The sequence below is a fragment of the Cupressus sempervirens genome, chromosome 2 (assembly GCF_028749045.1).
Source record: "Cupressus sempervirens isolate cs-2001-9-10 chromosome 2, ASM2874904v1, whole genome shotgun sequence".
Taxonomy (NCBI): Eukaryota; Viridiplantae; Streptophyta; class Pinopsida; order Cupressales; family Cupressaceae; genus Cupressus; species Cupressus sempervirens.
Window position 1 is genome coordinate 215875791 of NC_143119.1, and position 22901 is coordinate 215898691.

The window sequence follows — 22901 nt, forward strand, 5'->3', positions numbered from 1 at the left end:
CAAACCAACAATGATCCAAACACAAATGTTGCAACATACCTTGAAATAACACATTGAAACCATGAAAGAATGCATCTAATTAATTCTCTAACAAATTTGAAGCTTGTACTAGTGCATTTGATAAATTAAACATTGCATTTTCACAATCTAATAACACATTTGCATTTAAAATAGTGCTTTCACCCTACAGAACAGTGTTTGGCGCAGTATGAAATGGTGCATATAAGCATTTAAATAGCACATCTGAGAGAACTTTCAAAAAAGAGGCTATCTACGAACTGAATATCCATAAACAAAAATTGGATACGTATACCCTTTTCCTCCATTAACACTACAAAATTGAGGGGTCTTGAAAATGACCAACATCTTTAAAGCAAGCAAATTTTCAACCCTACATAGGGACTTTTATCCAATAGACACCATCGCCTCAACTTTGAACATTAAGTTAGACATGAATGAAAACACACGTCCGTTCCTTACCTGACTTCACGGAATTGAGTCTTATCATCATCAAAATCACTGAAAACCTATTCGAAACATAGCTTGATATTTCAATACATTTTGGTCTAATATAATCCTCACACCATTTAAGTATAGAAGAATTAAAGGGGTCTCATCCACATCTCATGCCACTACATAAAACCAATGTAGCTGCTAAACAAAAGGAACCTAAGAGATCGCCCATACGGGTAAGTGCCAGAATAGTGAAATGAACTATCAAATCTGTGCAATCCCCAAATATCGTTGAGCCTGTTACACTTGTTGACTGCTTATCAACCACCATTGCCAATGAATCACCCTTGTTCAAATAATAGAACTCATAACCCTCTAATGAAATGGGTTCATCTCAAATCTGGGGCAAAAATAACCTTGAAACGAAGATCAAAGATTTTCAACAAAATCCAAAGCTTATTGACATAATGGAAAAGATACTAGAATGATATAAAGAACTCTATTTACTATTATTGGCACAACAAGGTGCAAAACTACCTCCTAATTTTGACATATCCAACCTCAGAAAGGACCAAGAAGAATCACCCCTAGAGGTTGTCACTCTTAAACTTCAAGACCTACAATTAGAGATGGAAAGAATGAAACGATAGAAAGTCCAACCGTTTGAATTCAATCTCGAGAAGGTATGCCCCCTCCCATTTTTTAGAAGTGTCATCTTGACACCCTTTCCATAGAATATGCAAATGCTAAAATACGACAAATATTTTGGCACATCTGCTCCTCAGGATCATCTTCAACAATTCTATACTTTAAGTATGGAATTTGTACATGATACAATGTATCTTATGTGGTCATTCCCTAGAAGCTTGGGAGGACAAGCCATGGAGTGGTTTTCAAAGCTCCTCTCCAATATCAAGTCATTTGATCAATTAGCTTCTATCTTCAATGCACAATACTCATATAATATTGAACAGGGGGTCACCATGATCGAATTATGCAACACAAAACAACTCCCAAGAGAGTCCTTCAAAGTATCCCTACAAAGATGGAGGCATATCTTTTCCAAATACCATCGGGATATTCCAGACAAGGAGAAAATAGATATATTCACCAATAGCCTCTCCAAACCCATGAACTATTGGCTACAACTTCAAGTTCCTAAGGACTTTAAGACCACACTAGAAAATACAACCAAAGTAGAAGAAACCCTATTAAGCAATGACATCATTAAGCTATTGAAATATGGAAAAGGTTTCTCAAATAACTCCTCTCAACCACACAACTCATCAGATCAATCGAATGACAAACATAAATCATGGTGGAGAATTAACAATAAAAATATGGTAAATGTTAGGGTGGTAGAAGAAAACCATGTTAAACCACAACTTCATCCCTCTCCCAATCAACGATATCCAACTATCAACAACACCAATGAGCCTACTTTCCAAGACACACAAAGACAAGATCACGTCTATCCTTTGTATCACAAAAAAAACCACTTCCTGAACCCAAAATATCCCCAATCAATAGGTGGTATATAACCAAGCCCCTCCACCAAAAGGATATAAATATGTCAATCCACCTAGAGTCTATACTCTCATAGGATAAACCTATGAAAGGGCATTGCAAACACTCTTAGCGGATGAGCTTATTGTATTTCTAGAAGCCAAGCCCTATGAACCACAAGTCAAACCTTCATGATGGAGTGAAAAACATTTTTGTGCCTACCATCAAAACAAGGAGCATCTTACCAACAACTATTATGCACTCAAGGGAGCCATTCAAAAAATGATTGATAATGGAACCATTGAAGTAAATAATCTTCATAATAATGAGGACCACACAGCCTTTAAAAATGAGTCACAAGAAGGTTGAATCCTCCAAAACCAATCAAAATGCATCCTCTAATGACAAAGTCAATTATGCCCCACAATTATGATAATAAGATCAACATGATCTCTGGGTTTGATGATGTCATTAATGTCATTATTGTCAAGGAAAAACAAAGGAAATAACCTTTGAATGTTATTACTCGAGGTCAAGCCTCTAAAGTGGTTTTGTTGAGGGAAACCAATAGTTCAGAAAAACCAACCACAAGCTCCACTATATCCAAATATAGCTTGGTTAATAAGTTATTGAAAACTCTTGCACACATCTCCATCTAAGTTGAATTATTACAAATCTCCTTGGAGCACAAAGAGATACTCACCAAAGCCTTAGTACCAGATGACCTTGATGTCAGTAGATTCCAGAACATGGTAAGTAACCTTGTGGCCCCTCATTGTGTATCTTTCTTGGCACAAGATGACATGTCATTTGCTCACCCACAAAACTCCTCATTGCATATTGAATTATTCATACATAGAAACAGAGTGAAGAGAGCTTTGGTTCATAGTGGGGTCGGTCTAAGTATCTGCACTTTAAACTTGGTAAGAGCACTAGGATATATAGAGGATGTTGTTGATCCCAAGAAAAAGATTACTTAAAGCTTATGATGATGAGGAGAGATCCTCTAAAGGAATCATCATTTTGCCAATCAGGGTTGGCCCGGTAGTGAAAGAAACCATTTGTCATGTCCTAGACTTAAAGTTGATATAAAATATCTTATTAGGTAGGCCATGGATCCATGATATGCAAGAAGTTTCCTCCACCTATCACCAATGTATAAAATTTCCATATATGGGTCAAGAGGTAACCATACTTGGGGACCAAAACTATACACAATATTGCAATTCCCTTATTCCTCACAACAAGGAAGAAGTCCTCATCCCAACAAGAGATGCTAGCCAATCTACATCAATAGAAACTTCAACGTCCATTCGTCAAGAGGACAATGGGTGAACCCACAATAGTGGGTTACACTTTTTTGGAGGAAGAAATCCCTCCAAAAAAGCGTGCATGGGAAAAATTATCGAAAGAGTTTCGATAGAAATGAAAATTAAAAGTTTCTATCAAAACTTTATAGTTTCGATCGAAACTAAACAAGTGCTTAGTTTCAATCAAAACTAAGCTAGTTTCAATCAAAACTAAGCTAGTTTCAATCAAAACTAAAAAGCGGTGCATAGTTTTGATTGAAACTACATGCCTAGTTTTGATCAAAACTAAGCATAACCTGTGGGCGGTTAGGAAACCGCACGTGGGTTATTAGTTTCGATCGAAACTAAAAAATTGCATTTTCAAAAAATGAACACGCCACATAAAAGGGGGCCCAAGCTATTGTCCAGTTATTATTTTGATCGGAATAAGAGGATTGATTGGCATCCGTCCCATCAACCGTCCAAAAAAGGTACGAAATACTTGTTTTTTCCCTTATGTTGTTTCAGTTGAAATTTATGTATTTTTAGTATTTAAATATATGTTTCTTTGTATATTTTATTGGTTTTTATGTATGTACATATACATGTGTGTGTGTGTGTGTGTGTGTGTGTGTATACACATGTATCATGTGTATATAAATGCATATATATGCATATGTATGTATAATATGTATATGCATATATATACAGATGTGCATATACAAATGATATGTACATATATATATATATATATATATAGATATATGCATATACACATGATATGTATATTTGCACATATCACATGTGTGTGTATGCATATATATGTATATATCCTAATGCTATCACTCACCATAATTCCAACCATAACACTAAATCATATTCCTAATCGTAACATTAATTTTAACCATATCCTAAAACCTAAACCTAACCCTAACTATAACTATATTTCTAACCTAAGGATGACCCTATATATAACTATATCTTCAATGAAAAATCTAATGTTAACATTAAGTATGAAACAAATCCTAACCTCAACTCTAGACCCTTACTATAATATTTATCCTAACCCTCAGTCTAACCTTAACCATAAATAAACCCTAAGTACACTCTAACTATTTTACCTAATCTAAACTCTAAAACTAGCCATAACCATGAACTTTAAAAAAATCTCTAGTTACACTAATTCTAACTTCAATTATAAGCTTTACTCCAATTCTAATCATAACTGAAATGCTAACCCTAATTTTAAAAAACCCTAATCTAATTATTTCTCTAACCTAAGATGATGCTAAAATTAACTATATATCACTAATCCAAACCCTTACCATGGTGTAAAACCTCAACCATAAAGCCTAACGTTGATTCTAGCCATAACCCAAACATAAAACCTAGGTATGTCATTTTAACCCAAACCCTATTTGTGACCAACCATGATGTAAACCCTAACCTTAACCTCAAATAATATTTTCAAACTATATCTAAACCTCAACCCAACCAAATTCTAATTCTCTCCCTAACTAAGAGATAATATAAACACTAATCGTAACCCTATCCCTAATCAAAGCCATAACTCTAACCCTACATGGTGCATTATATGAATCCTAACACTGGCCTTTATTATAGCCTTAACCATAAACCTTGACCTTAACTACAATCTTAATCATAACCAAAGTTACGTTAACAATAATCCTAAGAAAAGTATTTCTCAAACCTAAGAATAATTCTAAACCTAACTATATCACTAATACAAAACCTAACCCAATCCTTAATCATGATGTTAAACCTGACCTTGACCCTAAAGCTTAATATTAGTAGTAACACTTACGCTAGCCATCCCCAAACCCCAAACCTAACTATATTTTTATTCCAACTTTTAACTCTAATTTGCTAACCATGATTTAAACAACCACACCATAACCTCAATGCAAAACCCTAAACCTAAACTTTATCCTAGTATATATATATATATATATATGTACACACACATATATGCATATATATGTATATTTGCACATATCATGTGTGTGTGTATGTGCATATGCACATACACACACACACACATGATATATGTGCAAATATACATATAATGTGTGTGTGTATATATATATATATATATATATGCATATTTACTTTGTGGACCTAAATTACACTTGACAAGTTTATGTGCACATGTATGTCTAAAACATTTGAACATTCAATCTAACTTCTAGAAATATAACTTGCACACATAGTTCTTAAAAGGTCCTTGAGTTACAAAAATTATATATAACAACATGTGTGTTTTAAAATTTAGTTTTTTTAAGGTACATGTTCATTTATGTTTTAGGACTTCTATATATATGTACACATGTACACATGTTTAATTTTATTAAAGCAATTTAGATTATTTTTTAATTTTGTCAAATTGTACATGTATGTTAATATAAATTTCAAATTTATTAAATGTTGTACATTTTAATTTAATTTTTCAAGTTTACACATTATACACACACCTACATACATTGACACATGGCTGATCAACAACCTTCTATCCCCCCCGAGTAGCCTGTTCCCCTCGAGCAACCTATACCCAGGCTTGAGCAGCCTATCCTGAGCCCTGAGCAATAGCCTATCCCCCCTGAGTAGCATCATGTCCCCTGTGATCAGCTACCTATCCCACCTCAGGAGCTCTATGATCGCACTAACCAGGAGATTCATAGACTTCAGGAATCCCTAACTAGTGGCACATGCTCTAGTGTCTATAGTGGTACATGCCAAAGTATCTTACGTAGCCTGACATTTATTCGAGATGAGATTCATGGCACTTCCCCATATTCTACACAAACTATACAGACTGTCCTTGACAGTAAGAGACGAGAGGTCTCCTCTGGTCTTTGATGTAGGAGCATCCAGAGGTATAAGGGCAATCCTGTGTCACCCAAAAAAATGTACTTAGACTTAGTTTCTATTTCATGTCTTTACATTTTTGGATACCCATTTGGGTCAAATAAAGGTTCCAACTCTCACAGTCCCACTATCAATGTGTTTGAAAATCTCAAAAAAATAGGAGCATGCAATTTGGCCATCATTTTGGTGACCTAAAAGGTGTGAATTGGCTAGATGAATGTAATTGTGATTTAGAGCATTCCAAAAAAAGAATCAGGTCAAAAGGCCCCACGGTTTGAAAGTTATTGCAGTTTTTCGAGTTTTGGAGACCTCTTAAGAATGCTTCAAAGTCAGGTTAGGGCATTAAATGACCTCAAAAAGGGCCAAAAAATGGGGGACGAGTGAAGCTTTTCCATAGGGCTATAGAGCACTTTGAGAGCTTTCCAAAAATGTAAACGGTTCGTCAATCGAAGCTACGGTTCAAAAGTTATGCCTCCCGGAAGTTCGGTTACCATTTCTGGATTCTTCTAGATTTCAACCGACTTCTAACGCATCTTCTGGAACCTTCTATTTGGTCGGTGGATGCCTACTAGCACTTTCTAGAATTTACTCCTAGTCCTTAACCCTTCGGGGTCTATTTAAGGAGATTTTTGGCATTGTAAAAGGCAGTTCGGAGTGGAGTTTGAGAGGAGGTACTAAAAGGAGAAATTATCTCCAGATTTATGCTATTGTAAGCCCTTAGGGCATGTTTTGAAGTTTATTTTCTCTGCACTATTTGTACTAGCTTATTTTCTCAGTTAATATAATTTTCCCCTTTTTGTTGGTTCCATTCTGTTCTTGGGTCGTGTCCCCATCAAGTGGTATCAGAGCAGGTTTTCCTGAGTGTGTAGATAGAACGCCGACTGTGAGGTAGTTTGCACCAGGATTGTGTGGTTGTGGGTTCGAGTTAGAAGATGCCTCCACAAAGAGAGCGTGGTGGAAGGGCCAAATCTATTAATCCTGAGGAGGTTAGAGCCCTCCAAAGGCAGGTGCAAGCATTGCAAGAGGAGCTTTGTAGAGGAGCAAATGTTGCCGCAGGTGACAACAGTGAGGATGACAATGAAGAAGAAGCAATGGGACCAAAAGAGGAATTTGATGGGGAAGTTCTAAATCCTATAGAGGAAAGGCTTTTTAGGGCCATTACTAAGTTTGGGAAAAGACCTACAATTGAAGTGGGTGTATTTTCAGGAAATCTGAAACCAGATGAGTTGATCGATTGGATCAATGAACTGGAAGAATACTTTGAGTATGAGGATATCAGGGACCTAGATAGGGTTAAGTTTGCAAAGGCCAAATTGAAAGGCCATGCCAAAATCTGGTGGCAAGAGGTTCAATTGGAAAGAAACAGAAGAGGAAAGGAGAAGATCACAAGATGGGATTGCATGGTGGACAAATTGAAGAAGCAGTTCATTCTTGTGGACTATGAGCTTGATCTGTTTAAGAAGATGCATGGGTTAAAGCAAGCAGGAAGATCAGTCCAAGAATATACAGAGGAGTTTTACCGACTCTTGATTAGAGCAGGGCATGCAGAAGCAAATAAGGAGAAGGTTTCTCGTTATATCAGTGGGTTGCAACCTAGCATCCAGGAGGAATTAAGTCTGGTAAGAATGACCAGCGTTGAAGAGGCATACCAGTTTGCCCTACATGTTGAAGAGAAGCTGAATAAAAGGTTTGAAGGAAGACAAAGAGGGCACGGTCAAGGAGGAAGGGGAAGCGATAGATCATCTGGAGGTCGCAATGAAACCCAAAAGAAAAATGAAGATGTGGGTACTAGCAAAAACCAGAAGAATGAGGGTTTCAACCGCTCCCATGATCAAGACTTTGGAAATCAAAGAGGAAGAGGTAGAGGACGTGGACAAGGAAGAGGAGGCTTCCGTGGAACTTGTTTCCATTGCAATGAAGAAGGTCATCGTGCCTTTGAATGCCCTCAATGACAAGGAAGGACAGATAAGAGAGCTGAGGGCCAAGCTAGGGTTGCTCATGTGGATGAGGATGCACAATCATCACATTTAAAGGATGCAAAAAGAGGAGAGACCTTGGTAAATGAAAGAGTCCTACTGAGTGGTGAGAATGAACCAGGACAACGAAGGAGTTTGTTTCATACTAGATGCAAGTGTGAGGATAAATGTTGTGACGTGATCATTGATGGTGGTAGCACTGGTAACTTGGTATCAGAAGAGATAGTCTCTAAGCTGAAGCTCAAGAGGGACAAACATCCCCAGCCCTATCGGATTTCTTGGGTAAAAGATGATCATAAGGTCCTGGTAAGTGAACAATGTTTAGTAAAATTCAAGATTGGGAGTTACCATGATGAAGTTCTCTATGATATTATTTCGATGGATGTTTGCCATCTATTGTTGGGTAGACCATGGCAGTTTGATAGCCATGCAATACATGATGGACATGCTAACACATACTCTTTGACAAAGGATGGAGTTCGCCACAAATTGAAGCCCATGAAAAAGGAAGGTGAAAAGGTATGTAGCAGTGCTAGGATTTGTCTTGTTGATGGAAGGAAGTTTTTAGATGGCATGAAACATCAGCATATGTGCTATGCTTTGATTCCTAGGAAAGATAAAGAAGGTAGTAGTGAAATACCATTTGAAGTTTCAGATTTACTAGGGGAATTTAGAGATATTATCTCTGATAATGTTCCAAATGGATTGCCACCAGTAAGGCAAATCAGTCATTAGATAGATCTAATTCCAGGAGCTAGTTTTCCTAACAAGGCTGCTCACAGGATGACTCCTACTGAAACAGAGGAGCCAAATAGACAGGTTCAGGAGTTGTTGAGGAAGGGCTTGATTCGAGAGAGCCTGAGTCCATGTGCAGTACTTGCAGTACTTGCACCAAAGAAGGATGGAGAGTGGAGGATGTGTAAAGATTCTCGAGCTATAAATAGGATAACCATCAAGTACCGATTTCCTTTACCAAGGATGGATGATCTTATGGACTACTTGAGTGAAGCTCAGTACTTCACAAAGATAGATCTGAAGAGTGGCTATCATCAGATATGGATTCGAGAAGGAGATGAGTGGAAAACAACCTTCAAGACCAAGGAGGGTCTTTATGAGTGGTTAGTCATGCCCTTTGGATTGACGAACGCCCCAAGCACCTTCATGCGGCTCATGAATGAGGTACTTAAGAAGTTCTTGGGAAAATTTGTTATTGTCTATTTGGATGATATTTTAATTTTCAGCAAGACTTTGGAAGAACATTTACTGCATATTCGTAGTGTCCTTGAAAGGCTAAGGGAAGAGAAACTATTAATTAATCTAAAGAAGTGTGTCTTTGCAAAAAGGGAGTTAGTCTATTTGGGATTTGTTATATCACCTAAAGGTCTCAAAATGGATCCAGAGAAGGTAAAAGCCATCTTGGAATGGCCTACTCCAAGGACTACTACTGAGGTAAGATCATTTCATGGTCTGGTTAGTTTTTACAGGAAGTTTATTAATAATTTCAGTGGCATATGTGCACCCCTAACTGATACAATAAGAGGGGATAGAAAAGAGTTCAAATGGACTACAACAGCTGCAAGAAGTTTTGAATTGCTGAAGAAGAAGGTGACTGAACAGCCTGTGTTGGCACTTCTAAATTTTAGAAAAGTGTTCCAAGTGGATTGTGATGCTAGTGGTAGCGCTATTGGGGCTGTATTGAGCCAAGAAGGTAAGCCTATTGCATATTTTAGTGAAAAATTGAATGATGCAAAGAAGAAGTATTCTATTTATGATCAAGAATTCTATGCAATAGTTCAGGCCTTAAAGAAATGGAGGCATTATTTATTGCCAAAGGAATTTGTTTTGTATACTGATCATCAGGCATTATAGTACCTAAATAGTCAAGGTAAATTGAATCAGAGGCATATGAAGTGGGTAGAGTTCTTGCAGAGCTATACATTTGTGTTCAAGCATAGAAGTGGAAAATCTAACAGGGTTGTAGATGCACTAAGTAGGAGACAGTTGTTGCTTACAGTAATGCAGGTTGAAGTAGTTGGGTTTGATGAACTCAAGAATTTGTACCCTGAGGATCTTGATTTTGCTGAAGCATGGAGAGCTTGTAAAGAACATGTTGCTGTAGATAGAACCAAGTGGTTAGACTATTTGATTCAAGATGGCATGTTGTTCAACGGTAGTCAATTGTGCATTCCAAGGAGTTCCATGAGCGAAAATCTAATTAAGGAGAAAGACAGTGCAGGGATGGCAGGACATTTTGGTCGAGATAAGACCATTTCCATTCTTAGAGAACATTATTTTTGGCCTCAAATTTCACAGGATGTGAAGAAGTTTGTACAGAGTTGTCAAGTTTGTCAAGTTGCCAAGGGGTTTAGTCACAATACTAGCCTATATCAGCCATTGCCTGTTCCATCAAGGCCATGGGAGGACATAAGTATGGATTTTGTTCTTGGATTGCCAAGGACACAAAGGGGTAATGACTCAGTATTCATGGTGGTTGATAGGTTCTCCATGTAGAACAAGAATTAGTATGCAAAGAACATTAACAAATAAAGTAAACATTCACAAACCAAAAACTAAATTCACATATATGCTTAGACAAAGGAAGAAAACAAGAAGTGCAAACCTCACAAGAAAAAGCACTCCATGCTTTCTTGATTCTGTAGATGTGTCCTTTTGCTATGGATGTATGCTCAAGATGCTCAAAAGCTGCTTCAATGGAGATGGGTAATGGAAAATTGGTAGCTTGGTGAGCTCTCAATTTGGCATTATAAGGGTATGGTTGATGGCTTTGGTTCTCAAAATAGCATGGTAACTTTAGCTCAAAGATTGTTGATGAAATGGCTTGGGATGGGATTCAATTTATAGGCTAAGGGGTAGAGGGATGGAGGGCTTAGATGCAAGGATGGATGAAGGCTTAAGGAGGGCTAGGATGCACTCAAAGGAGAGCACATGGATTGTGCTTGTTTAGCACCAAAGGGAAGGTGACACTTGTCACAAGGAGGATGAGTGTGAGAGGGTAGGGTAAAGGGTTGGTTAAAGGCATGATGAGTGGGGTTGAGTATGTAAGAGGGATGTAAGAGGAATGAGTGTGGAAGAGGGAAGAGTGTGGAAGATGGGTGTAAGAGTCATGAGTGGGCTTGTAAGAGTCTTTTATGTTTTGTAAGAGCACTCATGACTTAGTGGTTGGGTTTTTTGAGGGGAGACTTTGGTTTGGATTAGGAAAGTCTTAAACTTGTTTAAGGAATGTGACAACATTAGGGGGTGGATTAGGCTTGGGTTTAGGATTAGATTAGGGATGTTAGAGATGTGCAAGTGGATGGGATTAATGAGGGTGGGTGAGTTAGTGGCTAAGCTTGGTTAGTATGGGTGGATGGGGTGGATTAAGCTAAATGGAGGATTAGAGATAGGTTAGGGGTTTTTGAATTTGAAGATTTAATTTATCAAATGGATTTATTTAATAAATGGGGATTTTTGGAATTAGATAGGAGAAAAGGATTTATTTGATAAATAATAGATTATTTGATTTATCAATTAGGACTATAGATGATTAATTAAATTAATCAACTAGGGATGGCAAAGGATTAATTAAATAAGAATTTAATTAATGATGCCTTTAGAGATGGCTAAATTAGATTACCAAAGCAGTGTAATCAAATTAGGTGTCTACATTTTGCCCCTCTTTGACATAGTGTTGAAACAACACTATTTCAAAGAAGTTCGAATGAAGATGACACGAGGAAGATGTTTTAGCAACAAGGTTGCCCCAGTCTCGGATAAGAAGAGGAGAGACTAGACTTAGATGATGAAAAATGTAGAACAAGAATTAGTATGCAAAGAACATTAACAAATAAAGTAAACATTCACAAACCAAAAACTAAATTCACATATATGCTTAGACAAAGGAAGAAAACAAGAAGTGCAAACCTCACAAGAAAAAGCACTCCATGCTTTCTTGATTCTACAGATGTGTCCTTTTGCTGTGGATGTATGCTCAAGATGCTCAAAAGCTGCTTCAATGGAGATGGGTAATGGAAAATTGGTAGCTTTGTGAGCTCTCAATTTGGCATTATAAGGGTATGGTTGATGGCTTTGGTTCTCAAAATAGCATGGTAACTTTAGCTCAAATATTGTTGATGAAATGGCTTGGGATGGGATTCAATTTATAGGCTAAGGGGTAGAGGGATGGAGGGCTTAGATGCAAGGATGGATGAAGGCTTAAGGAGGGCTAGGATGCACTCAAAGGAGAGCACATGGATTGTGCTTGTTTAGCACCAATGGGAAGGTGACACTTGTCACAAGGAGGATGAGTGTGAGAGGGTAGGGTAAAGGGTTGGTTAAAGGCATGATGAGTGGGGTTGAGTATGTAAGAGGGATGTAAGAGGAATGAGTGTGGAAGAGGGAAGAGTGTGGAAGATGGGTGTAAGATTCATGAGTGGGCTTGTAAGAGTCTTTTATGTTTTGTAAGAGCACTCATGACTTAGTGGTTGGGTTTTTTGAGGGGAGACTTTGGTTTGGATTAGGAAAGTCTTAAACTTGTTTAAGGAATGTGACAATATTAGGGGGTGGATTAGGCTTGGGTTTAGGATTAGATTAGGGATGTTAGAGATGTGCAAGTGGATGGCATTAATGAGGGTGGGTGAGTTAGTGGCTAAGCTTGGTTAGTATGGGTGGATGGGGTGGATTAGGCTAAATGGAGGATTAGAGATAGGTTAGGGGTTTTTGAATTTGAGGATTTCATTTATCAAATGGATTTATTTAATAAATGGGGATTTTTGGAATTAGATAGGAGAAAAGGATTTATTTGATAAATAATAGATTATTTGATTTATCAATTAGGACTATAGATGATTAATTAAATTAATCAACTAGGGATTGCAAAGGATAAATTAAATAAGAATTTAATTAATGATGCCTTTAGAGATGGCTAAATTAGATTACCAAAGCAGTGTAATCAAATTTAGGTGTCTACACTCCAAAATGGCACATTTCATCCCATGCCACAAAACTCATGATGCTGTCCATATTGCAGACTTGTTTTTCAAAGAGGTGGTAAGACTACATGGTCTTCCAAGGAGTATAGTTTCTGACAGAGATACTAAATTTGTGGGGTATTTCTGGAGGACATTGTGGAAAAAGTTGAGAACAAACTTGAAATTTAGTTCCACACATCACCCACAAACTGACGGCCAAACAAAAGTGGTAAACAGGAGTCTGGGCAATTTGTTGAGATGTTTAGTTGGGGATAAGCCCAAGGGATGGGATTTGATTATACCACAGGCAGAGTTTGCTTATAATAACTCTGTAAATAGGAGTACTAGAAAATCACCATTCCAAATTGTATATGGGAGTAGCCTAAGGACTGCACCAGAGCTGAGAAAGATAGAACAAGGGGAGAGGACAAGTGCTGAAGCTGAGGAATTTGCTGAACATATCAAGCATCTACATGAGGAGGTTCAAGCACACATTACCAAGATGAATCAAGAGTATAAAGCTAGGGCTGATCAAAGGAGAAGACATAAGGAATTCCAAGTAGGAGATTTAGTCATGGTGCACTTACGAAAATAAAGATTTCCAGTTGGTACTTACAACAAGCTGAAAATTAAGAAATTTGGCCCCTGCAAAATTCTGAAGAAACATGACTCAGGAAATGCATATGAGGTGGAGCTGCCAGATGATATTCACATTTCTCCTATTTTCAACATTGCAGATTTAACAGAGTATCATGATGATGGTGCAGATGACGAGCCAGTGTTAGAGCCATGTCCAATTCTTGCTTCTAAGAAGGAGGAGATAGAAGACATTCTAGATCATCGTGTGGGTAGGAGTACTAGAAATAGGCAGTATGAAGAGTATTTGGTCAAATGGAAAGGACGACCGATCAAGGACTCAACTTGGATTTCAGCAGCTAAGGTTTCCCATTTTGGATTTCCTCTACCATCCATAAAGTGACAGGGTCACTTTTCAATCTACCCTGGGTGTCTGATGCAGGAGCATCCAGAGGTATAAGGGCAATCATATGTCACCCAAAAAAATGTACTTAGAATTAGTTTCTATTTCATGTCTTTACATTTTTGGATACCCATTTGGGTCAAATAAAGGTTCCAACTCTCACAGCCCCACTATCAGTGTGTTTGAAAATCCTGAAAAAATAGGAGCATGCAATTTGGCCATCATTTTGGTGACCTAGAAGGTGTGAATTGGCCAGATAAATTTAATTGTGATTTAGAGCATTCCAGAAAAAGAATCAGGTCAAAAGGCCCCACGGTTTGAAAGTTATTGCAATTTTTCAAGTTTTGGAGACCTCGTAAGAATGCTTCAAAGTTAGGTTAGGGGCATTAAATGACCTCGAAAAGGGTTGAAAAATGGAGGATGAGTGAAGCTTGTCCATCGGGCTATAGATCACTTCGAGAGCTTTCTAAAAAAGTAAATAGTTCGTCAATCAGAGCTACGGTTCAAAAGTTATGCCTCTCGAAAGTTCGGTTACCGTTTCTAGATTCTTCTAGATTTGTACCTACTTCTAATGCATCTTTTGGAACCTTCTATTTGGTCGGTGGATGCCTACTAGCATTTTCTAGAATGTACTCCTAGTCCTTAACCCTCCGGGGTCTATTTAAGGAGATTTTTGGCATTGTAAAAGGCAGTTCGGAGTGGAGTTTGAGAGGAGGTACTAAAAGGAGAAATTATGTCTAGATTTATGCTATTGTAAGCCTTTAGGGCATGTTTTGAAGTTTATTTTCTCTGCACTATTTGTACTAGCTTATTTTCTCAGTTAATATAATTTTTCCCTTTTTGGTTGTTCCATTTTGTTCTTGGGTCGTGTCCCCATTAGTCTTTCACTCCAGTAGGTGCAGTGCTTAGTGCCCAAAGATATCTTAAAGAGGGAATGTTTCCCTCATTATCTTTCACAAAAGTATGTGAAGGGGTATTCTCCCCTTAAGTGTACAGATCCACAGATGAATGCATTGATATACCCATGCTTCCTTGCTACCTATGGTCGTTGTCGAAATAACGACCAAATTCCACTCTATTTTGCCCAATAGCTTTATGTAGAGGTTCCCTTACATAGGGTGGTGAACTACATAGATTTACCAAGACATTTGGGATAGGGGCATGGTAGACTGGCTAATAGGTAGCCAGGTCATTCCCCCACTAGCACATAGATCGATTGTTGAAGAGAGGGCACCTTCTATTTCCCCTATGTTAGATCCATCGGTTGATGATGCCATGCATAGCACTCAGCTACGTGGGGTCATTCAGGGAGTTGGAGAGATTGCAGCAACTGTCAGATCTATTTTGAGTGATGAGGTTGGTCAGTATTTTTTGTCTCATAGGCATTCCAGATCATCATCCTATGCTTCATCTTTAGGAGACTTGTACAGTGCAACGGGCATCCCTTCAGTGGCTAGCTTAGAGGGTCTCACTGGAGTGTTGGCATGAGATACTATGATTGGTCTGGCTGAGGATCTATTAGATACATATAGATTTGTATAAGAGCATCTTGGCATACCCATATCAAATGTTCAAGATCGTGTCCATGGTAGTACTAGGACACATCCTCAGCCATATTCCTCTCATCGATCAAGTAGTGGTCATGGTGGTAGTGCACATGATGATCAACCTACTAACCATTCTTTTTCTCCAGAGCAACTTATACATACCACAAACCCTTTAGCTAGTGTTACAGGGTAGGCTCAGAGTTTAGATGTGGGCCTTAATGATGTTGATTTGAGCTTGTCGACCACAGGATGGATGGACTTGTTAACACGTGATGATTCTACTTCTATGCCATCTCATCTACATAGTCCACTTGGCTTGTCATTATTAGGATGTGTGCCAGTCACCAATCATGGGGCTCGTGTAGATGTATAGATGGACCTTGATGCGACATAGTGAAATTTGGATGCATTAGTGGACACGATCGATGCTAGGTAGTCTAAGTATTATCAGATGCCACCATCTGCACAAGTAATTTTTTTTTGTTCATGTTAAAATTACAATCATTTGAAATTAATTTAATTGACACATGTGCATGCATGCACATGTATGTATATCATGCACGTAGATTTGTAATCATAGAGAAATTTTAATTTGATGTGTTGCATGTGCACATGTAATGTAGGGGGACATGCCTCTTTTTACTCCAGCTTCGATGCCAGATCGTGTACATCATCGAGACTCATTGGATGATGTCAGTAGTCGACAGGTAATGTTTATTTATGTTTTGATTATGTGTAAATGTATTTCAATATCACTTTCTCTTGATTAAATGTATGTATGTATTGATATCACTTTCTCTTGAATTTATATATAGGGGTCAGCACATCCTAGTGAGCACCTTGATAGTTAGTTTTCAGATCGTGTTGTGAGGAGGTGTGGCGATGATAGTCTTGCACCTGATAATCTATAGTTTTTTTTATCTAGATGATTTGTTCTAGACTTTCATCCAGAGAGAAATTCATATATTAGATAGACACTTTATATACACACATGCATGTTATATTTATAATTGATTTGATATAGATGTACCTGGATCTGCATGTCTACATGTGTGCACACTATTTATATTTGATATTATCTTCTGATAGATCTCTAGATAGATACATGTTTTTGTTATTTGTTCTTGAGATGATTGATACATATTACATTATGTTGTGGAATCTAATACATTATAGATCTAGATCTAGTATATTATAAATTGTTTCTAGAAGATATGTAAGTAATTTATTTAGATATGTACACATGTAATATATTGATTAAATGTAGGTATATATATATAAATAGTTCGTGTAATTAAATGTCTGGTAATATATCATGTATTAAATGTTCAAGTATCAAGTAATTAGTTGTACATAATTCCTAACTTGAGTAAATCTATAGAACTCATCCCTTTTATTTGTACACATATCCTAAAATTGAAAGCACATGTCCTAATTAGATAAATTGAAAGCGTACATGTGTCCTAAAATTGACAAGTTAAATGAAATAGAAAGTTCAATATAATTAATTTTACAGACCCCTAATTTCATCCCCTTAAGACAAGTGATGTTTGAATTTCTTTCCCTCAAGACCTGCACATTTCAGGTAATTAGTGTACACAAGTACATATAAGTTCATAATTTCTATAATTAGTTACTTTATGAAAATTTGAATTCAAGACATTGAGTTAAAAATGAAAGAGTAAAAGTTCAATTTAGAAAATTAGTTATTCCACCAAATTTCAAATTGATCAAATGATTGTTCAACCAAATTTCAAATTGTTCTTCAGTTACATTTCAAATTTTAATCATTGAGATATTTTAATTTGTACACATATCCTAGAATTTTATCTCCTTAAACCCAATGTTCTAATTCAAGTCCAACTTAAAACATGTACATGTTCAAAATTTAGTTAAACAAATCGCAATTTAAACTTGAAAGCTCACATCTCCTAAAATTGAAAGCTCACATGTCAGGTAATTAGTTAAATCGAAAGCTCATATGTCCTAAAATTGAAAGCACATGTCCTAATTAGTTAAATTGAAAGCATACGTGTGTCCTAAAATTGACAAGTTAAATGAAATAGAAAGTTCAATATAATTATTTTTACAGACCCCTATTTTCATCCCCTTAAGACAAGTAGTGTTTGAATTTCTTTCCCTCAAGGTGCACATGTTAGGTGATTAGTGTACACAGATACATATAAGTTCATAATTTCTATAATTCATTACTTTATGACAATTTGAATTCAAGACATTGAGTTAAAAATGAAAGAGTAAAAGTTCAATTTAGAAAATTAGTTATTCCACCAAATTTCAAATTGATCAAATGATTGTTCAACCAAATTTCAAATAGTTTGAACCAAATTTCAAATTGTTCTTGAATTACATTTCAAATTAGGAGTTGTTTCTATCTCATATCAAGTGGATCAGCTCATTCTTGGATAACATTTAATATTTTCTCATGATCATCAATATGGAGCCTCCACTTACATATTCTAGGTCCTTTGACTGGATGAAGAGTTAGACCAGTGGCAATAACATGGTTACTATATTGATTTACCTTATTGTTAGGTTGATAATCGATGAAATGAATCCCATTTTTAAGTATTTTTCTTTGCTTCAAATATGTTCCCTGTACAACAACAGAACCTGCACATGTACACATTCAAAAAATACATCAATCTTGAATTTAAGTCAAAGAATTTGAATTCATAATAAACATAGATACTTGACATACATGTACATAATTCAACTATATACTAACCTGTGGTAAAAATAATTTCATCACTTATTTCAATCTTTGTTAGCTTCTCTCTTTCCATGGTGCAACATAATAAATAATAGCTAAGACCTTCTACATTTTCTGATTCTGCCATGACTGCAAAAACATTTCCTACACAAACTTATATATGTCAAAATTCTAGGTACATGTGTCATGTACATAAGTACATATATATAATAAAAATTAACCAAAATTATGAAAAATTTATACATGTACATGATCCAGGTATATATATAGTTCAAACATACCAACTCCGATCAATCCTAAAATATGGTTATAATCACTAGAAATCAATGGAATATCATCATAGTTTTCATCCTCAAACTCATTCGTATTAATAACATCTAGTGGTACCAAAGTCCATTCACCCACATATCCATGTTCTTGATTAATGCAACCATCATAGTCTTCATCAATACAATCAGAACAAAAACATGAGTATTCTCTTGTGTACAATGACCACACATTACTATTTGTACTCATAACTGAATGCAAAGATCGTGTCTTCTCTACCCTCTTGCATGCACACATTGATCTTCTATCAACACCTGAATGTACACAAGGTCCATAATTTAGTTAGAGATCACCTAAGGTAACATATTAAATATAAATTTAAGATTCAATTTAAAAATATGAACAAATTAATTTATATGTATCTGATACCTCCCAAAATACTCTAAATGGTATGACTCGATCCAATTGTGATGATGTGTTATCTATATTTGTTGGCACCAAAAAATGCATTTTGCACCACTCAACCACATCATGAGCATTATTAATGTGATATCCTTTATAGTCCATTTGATACTTTCTTAAAGCACATTTGATACAAGCTCTTGCACCATCATGCTCACCCTTTCCATGTCCACTCTCAAAAAGACTCCAAATGTGTGGTATATTAAGGTATCGATGATATCTACATAATGCATAAAATGGTCTAGCTGATTTAAATTGTGTTGCACATCCATCTGACCATATAAAATGTTTTTCTATTTTAATGTTTTTATTTTTCAAATATTCAAAAAATCTCTTAAAACAATGTTCCACAAAATGTGTGTCATGTTCTTTGTCATCACTAATGTAAAAGTGATACTCTTTTTTGATGACTCGTGCTTGATCTATACTTTCCACACCATCCAGATCAATTTGTGCATGTCGATAAGACACTTGAACCATAATAGTAACCTGCTCTATATAGTAGTATTTTGCTTGAAGTTTATTTTGAGATATGAAAGAGTAATTCTCTGCAAAGTCAACAACAGATAGAATTGTTCCGAGTGGGAAAGTTTCTCTTAGTGTTTGAAATTGTTCTACTTGCCACTTAGCAAAAAGTGCATGGTGTATATATGGTTGAATCAATTTACAAAAATTTGACATAAATTCTCCAGCCGATATCTCATCCTCTACATATTATAACCTTGTTAATTCTTTTCCAGCTTTTGTTTCTTACTTTATGTACTTATATCTCTTACATTTTACCATTCTTTTCATATTAGTATCTTCTTCTCTCAAAAGAAATTTAGTCAAGTTACCACATGTTTCACAAGTTCCTCTTATGCAATCTATTTCACCTATTGCACAATCATTTGGTTTGTCACATAAGATTGATGTTATGAATTGACTCAGTCATTTAGGAATAGTATTTTGAGAAGTTCCACCACTTTCTTCTATCATCTTTTGAAACCCTTCATAGTATAGATCAAATTCAACATGATATTGACAACAACATGTTTCAAAAAAATTATTTATCTTCACAAAATAGGGCTTCAATCTTTCAAATATTGTTTGTCCAATCTTTATGTTAGGATTTAAATTACAAAATGAGAGATACAATTCATGTTGAGTGACATCCAACCAATGTTTTGTGTGTTGAATATATTCCTTAGGCCAAATCCTCTACTTGATGATATCTCTTCTATTTGGTGAAGGACAAGTATTATCAATCCAAAATTGAATAACTAAGTTCTTAACTATTTCCCCAATCCTGTTAGATCGAGGAGCTCTACACATTAGTGCCCAATTGCCTTCTAATGTACTGTCATTTAAATTCTTTCTCCTTTTTAGATAATGTAGTTTTGTCTTTCGATTATACCTGAAATGAGATGATAATGAAGAGATCTATCTATTTTGGGATGTTTTCTTATTTAAAATAGATGTCAGTATCACTCTTCATGCAATGGATTTATCTATAGATCTAGTTTTTTTCCCAATGCAATATAACCCTTCCTTAACACTTTCAACAATATCTTTTCCTAGTTTAGAAGTCGTCCTCTTTTTTATACTTGTATCTATACCCAATAGTCTCAGTAGCTCTTTTAATTCATATTTAAGAAGTGAAATTGATAATAGTTGAGTTTTCTCCACTATTGATAGATTCTCAAATTGTGCAATTATGTCTTTAGACTTTTTATTCAATTTCCTCTTCGTAGTATGTGTAGGTTGATTAACATATTATCTCAATTTTTCCATATCCATTTCAATTAAATGATCTATGTTTCTATGATTAATTTTTTCTCTTCAATCTTTGAGCTAGATTAACATTCTCATTTGTTGTTTGATCTCAGGCTGCACAATAAAAAATGAAACAAAGTCTTAAGATACAATCTCTTTAGGGGACATATATGTATACATATATACATGTTTAACTTGAGTGAAATATTATGTACTTGATTAAATTATCTAACCTTCAGATGGTCCTTCTTCAATATCCATTGCTTCATCTTCAATTTCCTCATGTCCAACATTTTCATCATCTACTAGAGTTGCACGTGCACGATATAACAAATAAAATCAAGTAAGTTTATAAGGCGAAATATCACTTGCTAAATTTAAAAATTAAAGATATAAAGTTTGATAGAGACCTAGAAATTTAGAGAGATCTATATTATATACTTTCAAGAGATGCACATGTACCTATTTGAACTTGGGATGAACCTTCTCCAATGTCGGTAGGTTGTCCTAGTTGACTACATCCTAAATAAATTCATTTATTTAAATTTAATCATAATCTAATAAACCTTAATGGACTATAAATTATTAACATAATTGAATAAGCAAGGTAATTCCCGTGCTAAATAAATTCATAATTTAAATTTATTCATAATGTAATATTTACCCTAAGGACTAAATATGGACATAATTGAATAAAGCCTAATGGCCTAAATATGAACATAATTTCAAATAAACTCTTAATATTAAGTTAATAGTAATGCTAATTTAACATAAATATCATATTCCTAATTGGATTTAAACACTAATCCTAACTAAATAAACTAATTAAATACATTGGAAAAAAGATTGTGCATGTGTACCTGATCTAAGATAGTATCTTGCTAGCATTTTTCGATGGTTTTCATCTTCTTGTTCCTTAGTTCTTCTTCATGCATATTTACTTGCTCTTTTATCTTTATTGCCCATGTCGTAAATTCTTCCTCCAAAATTCGAAAATAGGTTGAAGTTTGTCAAATCTTCACATAAATGTAAATTGAAAAAAATGAAACTCATATTTATATAAGTTTTTTTTTCTTTAAAAAAACAACCTTATTAGCCGACTAGGGAAAAACCCCTAGGGGCCAACTAGAGAAACACCCCTAGGGGTTGACTAGGTAAGATCCCACGCTTTCTTTCCCTAGTTTTGATCAAAAGTTAATATGATTTAATGATGAAAATGGGTTACACAGGGGAAGGCCCTTTAGGAAAAGGGAAAGGAATCATAGAGCCAGTAGAAACACATTTCAAACCCAATAAATTGAAGACAGAGGTAGCTTATTCAAAATAAGAGAAGGATAGTTTTTCACTCTTTCCTAAGCCACCACATCTTGATAAATCTTGAACTCAGCGTGGGGAGTCCTCTTTCTCCACTATGATTTGGGTTCCAAAAGGAAAAGACATCATAGATCAAAAGCCAGTCAATACAAGGATTGTGAACCTATCTTCCCCTAATCTACACCTTGTAGAAGGATCATTCACAAATGACATTGACAATGAAGATAATGATGATTCCACCAAGTGGGAATTTGACTCATTGTCCAAGGAATCTACCCAAGACAAAGAATGTGATGTTGTTCACATTTCCACACAAAGTGCTACCACAAAACTAGATTCTACTTCTAGCTCAAATTCCACTTCACTACAAAGAGTCAATTCACACAAGGCTAGTTTAAAGGAAGGAATATAACAAATGCATGATTTCACAACATCTAGGGATGATGAACCTAATGAAGAGCTCTAATTCTAGACCCTATTTATGAATTTCTTTCCAGTGGAAATCAAAGATGAGTATAGTGAATAATTTGAAGACTCTAGTTTACTTAACAAGTTCAAAGAAGCACAGTTCATAAACTTAACATAATATAATGTATGAGTCACAAAATAAGATTATTTCATTAAACCCAACTAAACCCAATCTATCCTCCAAATAATTATCCCTAGTCCATCCCAAGCTTATCAGCTGGGATACAACTAAGCCCCATTACATTCCTAACTTTGACATTGACCAAGATATCTTCGTGTACCTTAATGTAGTTGAGCCATC